Source organism: Trichechus manatus, unplaced genomic scaffold (assembly GCF_000243295.1).
Source record: "Trichechus manatus latirostris isolate Lorelei unplaced genomic scaffold, TriManLat1.0 scaffold00139, whole genome shotgun sequence".
Lineage (NCBI taxonomy): Eukaryota > Metazoa > Chordata > Mammalia > Sirenia > Trichechidae > Trichechus > Trichechus manatus.
The window spans coordinates 1,384,062-1,394,325 of record NW_004444075.1 but is presented as its reverse complement, the minus strand read 5'-3'; the positions used below and the strand labels follow the sequence as shown (position 1 = coordinate 1,394,325).

Here is a 10,264-nt window from a genome sequence, read left to right as displayed (position 1 = left end):
GTAAATTTTTGCTTTTAATTGTGTCCCACATAACTCTCAGGGTCTCTTCATTTTTCTTTGTTCTTTTTTCTGAGTTTTCCTCAGAGTTGTATCCAAGTGTTTGTCTTCAATTCCACTGATCCTTTCTTCCACCGTTTCAAATCTGCTTCTCAGCCCTTCTGTGACATCACCCATTTCTGAAATCTTGTTGTTTATCTTTTGGATTTCTCATTGTTGTCTTTGTATAATTTCTAGTTGTGAATTTATTCTGGAATTTTGTTCCTGCATCATCTTCCTGAATTCTTTCTATTTTTTGTCTGTATTTTCCATGAATTTGTCTATTTTTTCCTCATGTTTGTCAGCTTTTTGCCTCAGTTCTTGGAGAACTCCAAGTATTAGAGATTTGAATTCCCTATCAGGTATTTCTAGTGTATTTTCTTCCACAAGGGAGTCATCTGGGGTTTTATTTTGGATGCCTACTGGAACCACCCTGTCCTGTTTTTGTAAATGTTTTGATATTGTCTGCTGTTTTCGGGGCATTCAGTAGTTATTTTTCTTGTTTAGTGATTGTAGATTTGTTTGTTTCATCCCTTTTTTAAAAAAAATTTTGACTCTGTCTGAGCAGGTGGACTGTGTGTTCTTTGTTGTATGCTCGTATGTGCGCTCAATACTTTTCACCTCCTTCTCCAACTGGCAGGGTCAGTCACTCAGATATAGTACAGCAGGGCAGGTCTAGCTGAAGAGGAGTTACTGGGATGGGTTTTTTGTGGCACTTACTACAGCCACCAGAGTGGGTCGGGCATGTGCCAGTAGGCCATGTCTGTGCTGCTTGGTGGTGTGATGTCAAGCGCATGGTGTAGGTAGGCAGGATGCAGCAGGGAGGTTGTTATGTGTGGAGCTAAGATGGATATGGGAGAGAGGAGAGCAGAACAGGAGCCAAAAACATACAAACAAAGAAAAAAGAATGGTAGGAGCGCTTACCGTTGGAATGGAGAGATGAGAGACTATGAAATGGAGAGAAACAGAAAGGGGAAGAGGAAGGAAAGAAAAGAATGAATAAATAAAAATCAGAAAGATTAAGGAACCGCAAAGTTCCATGGATCCAAACAATGCAGCTATGAGGTCTGGGGAAGTCGCTCTCAGGTGTTGCAATACAGCCTGGCTAGAAGGCATAGAGGTATACAACACCTGGTATTCAGGGATCAGAAGAGAAGGAAGATATGGAGGGATGAGAAACTGAGCAATGAAGAAAGACAAAAAGGGAAAAAGTGGGAAAAGAAAACAAAACAAATTAAAAAGAAAAAAGAAAAAGAAAGGCCCCCAAAAAAAAACAGAAAAAAAAAAATGAAAAAAGAAATGCCTTCAGGGATCCCTCTGCACTTTTGTGGAAGATGAAGGGGAGTTCCCTGCCACGCAGCTCCGCCTGCCCAGAAAAGGCTCCCAACTCAAGAAAAGGAAAAGGAAACAAACAAAAAATGGAAAAACGAACAAACAAACAAAAGCCCTGGCATCCCACCAGCACAGTAGCCCAGACCGGGAAGTAGCTCCACAGTTGAACGGAGCTCCGCAGCCCCTCAGGAAGAAGCAAAGATGGCGCACGGAGCGAGGTACTCGAGTGAAAGGAGGGGGAGGTGGCGAGAGGCAAGTGAGAAATCAAAAGAAGCAGAAAAAAAAAAGCAACACTAGCAGCCAACAAATGGCACTCAGAGAGCCAGCTAGTGAAGGCTGGTGTTTCTAGACAAGGGACTGTGTCCGTGGGAAGCAGAGGAGGCCGAGTGTGGGTGAAGAAGGGTAGAGAGTGGGAAAGTGTATATCACAAATTGCCAGCACTCTGCAGCCCCTCAGGAAGAAGCAAAGATGGCGCACGGAGCGAGGTACTCGAGTGAAAGGAGGGGGAGGTGGCGAGAGGCAAGTGAGAAATCAAAAGAAGCAGAAAAAAAAAGCAACACTAGCAGCCAACAAATGGCACTCAGAGAGCCAGCTAGTGAAGGCTGGTGTTTCTAGACAAGGGACTGTGTCCGTGGGAAGCAGAGGGGGCCGAGTATGGGTGAAGGGTAGAGAGTGGGAAAGCATATATCACAAATTGCCAGTGCTCTGCAGCCCCTCAGGAAGAAGCAAAGATGGTGCATGGAGCCAGGTATTTGAATGGAAGGAGGGAGAGGTTGTGAGTGGTAAGGAAGAAATCAAAAGAAGCGTAAAAAGGCAACACCAGCAGCCACAAATGCCACTCAGGGAGTCAGCCAGTGTGGGTGGGTGGAATCCAAGTAGCCAGTGCTCCAAGTAGCCAGTAGCAGAGGAGGCTGAGTGAGGGTGAAGAAGGCTGGGTGGTGGGAAAGCATATATCGCTGTTTACCGGTTATTCTGCCTCTTGCTGGAAGCTCCGTGAAGCTGCTTTCTGGTACCCCCTTTTCACTGGTCTCTGACAGGAGTCCAAGATGGTGGATCCGAGCTGTGTTAGCTGATAGGGAACCTCTGCATTATGTCTCCTAGCTTTCTGTTCTCTGTCAGTTGCTTACTCCATTTGGTGCTTGGCTGAGTTCTTTATCTCTTCATTTGATGTTTAGGGTTTCAGGATTGCTTTTTTTTCTGTTTGGCTTAGTTTTTAGGATCTTTACTGTTGAGGGACGGCATGGTGCTTCTGCCTAGAGTGCCATTTTGCCAGATGTCCTCCCCCAGAGCTTGTTCTTGTAACTATTGATATAGATATACCATGGTGCATAAAGAATGAGGCCTCGTACTGTTAGTCTTAAAAAGAATGAGGTAGACCTATATGTGCTTATGTGGAATGTTCTCCAAGACATAGTTTTAAGTGAAAAGAGGAAGATACAAAATACTGTGTTTAATATAGTATACTCATGTGAAAAATGAATTTATGCTTGCCTATGCATAGACTTGATGGTGCAGTGGTTAAGGTCTCAGCTGCTAACTGAAAAGTTGGCAGTTCAAACCCGCCAGCTGCTCTGTGGGAGAAAGATGTGGCAGTCTGCTTCTGTAAATATTTACAGCCTTGGAAACCCTATGAGGCCGTTCTACCCTGTCATATAGCCTATAGTGTTGCTATGAGTTGGAATTGACTCTATGGCAATGGGATGCATAGACTTCTTCAGAAAGGTTATACAAGAAATAGTGATTGTCTCTGAGATGATGGCTAACAGCTGGATGACAGAGATGGGAGAAGACTTACTCTTTACTCTATACACTTTTGTATATTTTGAATTTTGTACTATGTGTCTGTATTATTTGTTTTCTTGGAAATTTTAAAATTTCAGCTCATTATCTTAGGAAGAAGAGAGCTCAGCCTGGGAATAAACCATTCTATTCCAACAGTGCCGATACAGCACTGAAGAGTGATCAAGTAAATGTGCATTAGCAGTGGATGCTTTTCTAAAGATTGCAAACACTGTGGTACTGTGATGGTGATTGCTTTATAATACGTACGTTTTCTTTTTTTTAATGGAGTTTTGGAACTTATCAATCCTTTAACTTTGTTGTAAAAAATTCTCAGAAGATTGAAGTAAACACAATAGTGTTGAGAATGATTGACTGCCCTAATCCTGGCTTTTTCACAAGGAGAATCCACAATAGTGACACGAATGCTCTGGAGTTGAGACTTGATGGGCCAAAGGAAGCAGAATAAACAACTGGAAGTAGAGTTGGGGATAAAGCCTATCTCCTTCTTCTTAAAATTGTTAATGGATAAGAAATGGGAGTGCAGAGAATGTCCTATTTGGAAAAAAAAAAAAAATCTAGAAGCTAAAAGGAAGTGATTTTCTCAAAAATTTTCCAAGAAAATGTGTTCCAGTAACAGAGTTTCCAGAGAGCTCTGGACAAGTGGCCCTAGAGTGTATTTAAGAGATCAAGGGATAAATTGATGTCTATAAAAGAAAGCAATGATAGGTAGGAATAAGATCACAAAAGGAGCAAGCAATGTGAAGAGGCTGGCTACTTGGGGCTGGTGATTGTGGATCATGGAATAATGGAGGTTATAGGCTTGGAGGAGGCTGACGAGTAGGATTGCCAAATAGTTGAAGATTTTAGAAGTGTGTGTAAAATTGACTAATCCTTAAGTACCAATACGTAATATTACTGCTCAAATATTCATAATTCAAATGCTGGTTCCTTGCTACTTATTATTACTTGGACTTTTGGTAATGGTGATGGGGTGAACTGAAAGAACATTATTTTTTCTTAATTTTTTTTCATTAAAAATAGAAATAATATGAAAGAACTTTTGGTGCTGTTATTCCCAGCTCAGGATTAAATCTGGACCTTGCCCTCAGCCTTCTCAATTAATGCTGTCTCCCCACTCACCATTGCTGCTAAAGCTGTTTCCATCCCAGTAGCCCCTGGAGCTATAAAGTCAGCTCAGAGAAGAAAACTTTCTCCTTTCACCAATGCAGAATTCCAGGCCACAAAAAAGATGATGTGACTCTTGGTAAAATTTTTACTTATAAAAGGAATATAACCACGTTACAGAAATTCTGGAAGACAGAGGAAACATAATCTCTGAATCACCATTTTAACATAATCTCTGAATCTCATAATCACCATTTTAAGAGAATCAGTGATATCATTTTGATATAGTTCCTTCTAAACATTCATATTACCACATATTTTTTAATCATACTGTAGATTTAGTTGTGTACTTTACTTTTTTTATATATTAACCTATGGTCACCATTTACCATGATTGCATTAAATTCCCTTCACTTACCAATCTATAACAGTTCTCTAGTGTTGTGCCATTGTTTTTCTTTTTTCATTTAATAGCACTCCTGAACATCTTTGTGCATATGGCTTTTTTAAGATTATTTCTTTAGGATTGTATCTCAAACATGGGATTAAGATGACATGAAATTAATCGTTATTTTTATTCTTGCTAGTCATTTTGCTAAAGTATATATTTTAATACTTGCTACTGTCTCTGAGGTTGGCATTTTCATACTATTTATGGATAAGGAATTTTAAGCTTAGAGAAAGAAACTAGCTTATTCAAGATCATGCAGCTGGCAGGTGGTGAAGGGGGCTGGATATGAACCCAAAACAGAGAACCAGAAATGAGAAGCTACAACTTAGTATAAGTTGCAGCCCAATGAAAAAGGTAGACACAGAGATTGCTGTTGAGATCTGTAGTTTCAGTGTTCCGGAAAGGGAAAAATCAGCTTTGTGGCCTGAGTGTCTTTCTGTTTTGTATGGCGGACCTAACAGACTACATCCTCCAAACAACTGAATAAACCCCATTGCTGTCGAGTCGATTCTGACTCATCGCGACCCTATAGGGCAGAGTAGAACTGCCCCATAGAGTTTTCAAGGAGCACCTAGGTGGATGCGAACTGCTGACCTTTTGGTTAGCAGCCATAGCACTTGATTACTACGCCACAACTGAATAGTAATATTAAAACATTCACTTTATCATTCATTCCTTTAAACTAAGAAAAGGCTGTGCATAATATTGCTAGCTGAAATAATCACTTTCGGCATTAAGAAAGTTTTAATTACTGGCTTAATGGATGGCCATGTATGTTAAACCAAAAGCTTTAAGAACTGTTTCTGGGACTTACTTAATTCACTGATTTCCTTTTCAAGCGTAAGTAGCTTAGAGATATTTTCTCCCTTAGAGTGAAACTTCTGCCAAAAAAAGTAAAATAAAATAAATAATACAGATTTCAACAATGGATTCCAACTTGTTTACAATTTAAATCTCCATGGTCTAAACTAAGTAAAAAATATCCAATAAGGAGGCTTAAAAATAATGTATCTATCCTCAAATGAGGGCCACATCAAAGGACTATGGCTAAATGGGAATTCCAGAAATGCATTATGGATAGTAAATAAAAAAGTACCCAGGACTTTTTCTATACAAACTATTGTCTGTACTTTAACCATGAACCAGAATCAACTCTTGCCAAAGAATCCATTGGGTTCTTTTTAATCTCTAAAGAGCATTCCTTCCATTGGTGATGAGTCCACAAATACAATACGAAACCAAATCTACAAACTTTTAATTTTTTCTGATTTCTCAGAGGAATTCACCAGAGGCAGAATAAAATTCAATCCAATGAAAAGAATTTTAGAAGCATCTGCAATGAGCTGAAATAACACAGGAGGAATGAAAAAAAGAAATAAATCAGTTACTAGAAAAAGAAAAAAAGAGGCTTTTAAAATCCTAACAGGAAAATATCCTGCTGTTATCTGAGAAATGGGTCATTAAGCTGTGTCTCCCTCTGTGGAGAAATTATTCCTTGGTCGACCTGTAACACGTGTGCTTAAGTTGGATATTTTTTCCCCCTTAGAGGATCTGACATAATTCTGTTCAAGTCTGGAAGAGACCAATATCTATTTCGCTTGATACTGGTTGCCAGTTTCTTTCTCAGGGGGGCTTTCCTTCCGTTTCCTTTCTTGAGATTTTTATAAGACTGTAAATTTAAACATTGAGGAACAGAGTTTAAAAAGAAAGAATCCATAATGCATGTGAATACTTAAGTAAAAATAAATACATCAAATACAATGAAAAGTCTTTGTTATTTGAAGGGGATGCATAACAAATGCCCCTTTAAAAAATAAACATGTTCTGATAAAGAGCTTTTCCATCATTATCATAGATACCTGAACTGCCTGAACACTATGAGTTTGACTTTGAGATTTTATAACCATACTTGCATATACAGAAATACAGCAGGTGGTGAAACCAGAGCAGATCACACAGATTTATATTATTAGAGATAGTACTAAGTTTTAAGACATAGAGATTTCTGAAGGAAGGGTGGTGTCTTAGTTATCTAGTGCTGCTAGAACAGAAAGTGGATGGCTTTAACAAACAGAAATTTATTTTCTTACGGTCTGGTAGGCTAGAAGTCTGAATTCAGGTTGTCAGCTCCAGGGGAAGACTTTCTCTGTCTGTCAACTCTGGAGGAAGGTCCTTGTCGTCATTAATATTCCCCAGGACTAGAAGCTTCTCTGCACAGGAACCTCGGGTCCAAAGGAAGCGCTCTGCTCCCAGCACTGCTTTCTTGGTGGTATGAGGTCCCCATGTCTCCCTGCTCACCTCTCTCCTCCATATCCCAAAAGAGACTGGCTCAAGACACTATCCAATCCTGTAGAACTCATCAGCATAAGTGCCACCAATCCATCCCATTACATCATAGTGATAGCATTTACAACACACAGAGAAATCACATCAGATGACAAAATGGTAGACAACCACACAACACTGGGAATCATGACCCAGCCAAGCTGACAAACACCTTTGGGAGACACAATTCAATCCCTAACAGGTGGGAATGGAGCTGACTATTGACCAAGCCCAAGAAGGCCTGTCATGGTGGAAACAAAAAATCCAATTGAGAAATTCTTCCCCAACTTTAACCAGCCCAACAGATTCAAGGACAGGGCTGGAGAAGCATGAGCATGGGAAATAAAGAGACATATGCTAGCTTCTGAGCCATTCATGAAGTTATCATTAACTTGTTTATTTGAGGTTGATTTGACTTGTTGGTACAATGCCTCGGTTTTTAGTAATTGTAAGCTTACAAGAACTAGGTTCACATAGTATCTATTCAGGTATGAACCATGGTAAAAATAGACAAGATCAAATTCAAAACCCAGACCCTGAGGCAACAATGTGAGATGCAGAAACCACTCCTGCCAAGATAAGCATAGGTAGAATTCAAAGCTTAACGTCAGAAAGGGAGTGAGTGTGAAGCATAGACCTCCTTTCCTTTTTCTGTACTCAGCCTAATCTTCACAGAATCTTCACTACTTACAAACAATCAGGCAGGACAAGATGTTCATAAATTCATGGTCCTTAAGCCCAAAGTCATCCTACACAACTGTACTGTCACTGGTGGACGCTATGATGCATTATTGCTTGGGCACAGCTTTGACTGCTTCTGTGAAAGTTTTACATAGAGGATCTTCTGGATTAAGCTTCCATCAATATTGATATTACTTAAAGTCTTATTAAAATGAAGGAGGGAAGAAAGGAATAAAGTTCATTGTATTGATCTGCTTCACCAAGTGTGGGGATTATTTTGGTCCCAAGTACGTCAGTTTGTGTCCTCTGAGAAAAAGATGCCTTCAGATGACATTCAGTCATGACACTTGTGAAAGGAGAGAGGAAAGAAAGGAGGAGAGCATACGAGGATTCTCAGACTGCAGTGCATCTCTGAGAAAGTTTATTGTTGTTAACTGCCTTGGATTTGACCCCCGACTCAGGATGACCCCATGTGGTATGGAGTAGAACTTCCCCATGGGGATTTCTTGGCTGTAATCTTTATGGAAGCGGATCTGCAGAGCCAGTGGGTGGGTTCAAACTGCCAACTTTTCAGTTAGTAGCTGTCACAAATCACTTGAGCCACACAGACTCTTCCAAGAAAGTCTAGGCCAGGCCAATGGGAAGCTCTAGAGAAAAATTGTTTCTTATAAGAGTCCCATATCAAGTTGCAATGATCTATTTCTACCACCCTATAAAATGGCAGTAGTAGTAATAGTAGTGTCTGAGCCTGTCTAACATCCGCAGAGATAATGCTTATCAAGATCAGCCCAAGGCTGATCCCTGTGAGGTGGAGGTCAAACATACCTCCACTCTCCAAAGTTTTTTTTACCAGTTCTGACACCAGACGTCCCTCCCACAGCACTCTCTACTTCTCTTCTGGGTTTGATAATCCATTTCAATGGCCACACAGAACTCACAGACCATACTTACATCTAAGTGGTTTATTAAGGAACAGGTTACAACTTGACATCAGGATCAACAGGCTATAGCTCAGGATCTAGATCAGGAAGACTGCAGGCAAAGTCTCCCTTCTTCAGTTAAGGACTGCTGTCTTGTCCATGCAGGTCTCTCTCTGTCTCTTTCAGGACAGGACTCCTCTTGGTCCCCTGAGGACAGGCCTCCTGTCAGCACCTTCAGGACGGGATCCTCTTGGCCTCCTCAGGATAGGCGCCTCTTGGCCCTGCTGTCTGTCACCATAAGCTCTGCCACTGGGCCCCTTCTGGGCCTCTGGCTATCTTCAGTGTTACAACCCTTGATCCATTACAGCTCTTTTAGGAGGTTTCTTTCCTCCTTCCTCTCTCTAGTTCTTCTCTCTTCTTTTTTCCTTCTGCTTCTCTTCTTGTTTCTTTCTGTCTCTAAAATACCTCTGTGGGGCTGGCTGCATAAATACACAAACTCCTTTTCAATTTCAAGGCATGGCCCTCCCACTGGGGACCACAAAGTGACCAGTCCCCTCTCAGTAAGCTACAGACACTTAATTTGCATAGTAGGTTATAGTGATCTCATTTGCATAGTCCATAGTCACTTCATTTGCATGATTGTATTGACCATTTCCTGCAAGGTGCATACTAATCACAGGGTAGGCTGTAGCCCAGGGCCAGACAAAAAGTCAAATTATTTACAGCTTACCCAGAAATGTCAATTAACCTGAACAAAAGTAACAAATCTTCTAGGGTAGAAAAGTAGGGCAAATGTAACTCCTCAGAGCTTAGGGGAAAAATCTCCCAAGGTGTTTTTCCAAAGACCCAAGGCAAGAGGACACATAAAGGAATTCATTTCACCACACGCCCCTACCATAGTCAATCATTGGCTGGGAACAGCCGGGGTTGGGGGTGCCCATGGCCTTAGCGTGAACACTGCAGCAGATCCCGGAAGTGTGGCAGCATGGTCATTTCTGAAGGGGGATCTGAGCAGTGTACCTCCATGGCTGCCAGCTCATGTCCATTGCTCCTGAATTCTAAATCCTCCCCCACCACTATGTCCCAAACGTTGGGTAAGTGCAGAACAGAAGTGGCAAATTTATACTAAACTTTTCCCTTGTGGTAGACATCACTAATCAATCAGTGTGATGTTTCCTGCTGATCCCAGACACAGACTCATGATTCTTCTCAACATAGCTCTCCAGGAAGCCAGTGTAATTGAATAGATTTGGTATGTGAGATAAAACCGAACTGTTATTTCCAGTTAGGTCTCTCATCTTTTTCTATGGATAGGAGCTGGCATATAAGTCAGCATGAAATGGTACAAAAGTGAAATTTGGGTTTCACATATGAATGCTCTGCTAGATAGTAAAAAGTATTCTATATACAACTTCTCTCAAAAGATATATATATACTATGCTGAAAAAACATGTATGTATATACATACATACATATATAAAGTGTATATTAGTATATACGTATATTTAAAAAAGAAAAAAATAGTTGCCATTGAGTCAACTGCAACTCATGGCAATCCCATGTGTGTCAAAATAGAACTGTGTTCCATGGGGTGTTTAATGCTGATATTTTG

At 40.6% G+C, this 10,264-nt stretch overlaps 1 pseudogene; it reads right to left on the bottom strand.

The window, feature by feature from the left end:
* The window catches only part of LOC101349226 (60S ribosomal protein L12 pseudogene), a 24,335-nt pseudogene extending 14,742 nt beyond the window's left edge, over positions 1 to 9,593 (bottom strand).
* Positions 9,594 to 10,264: the final 671 nt, after the last annotated feature.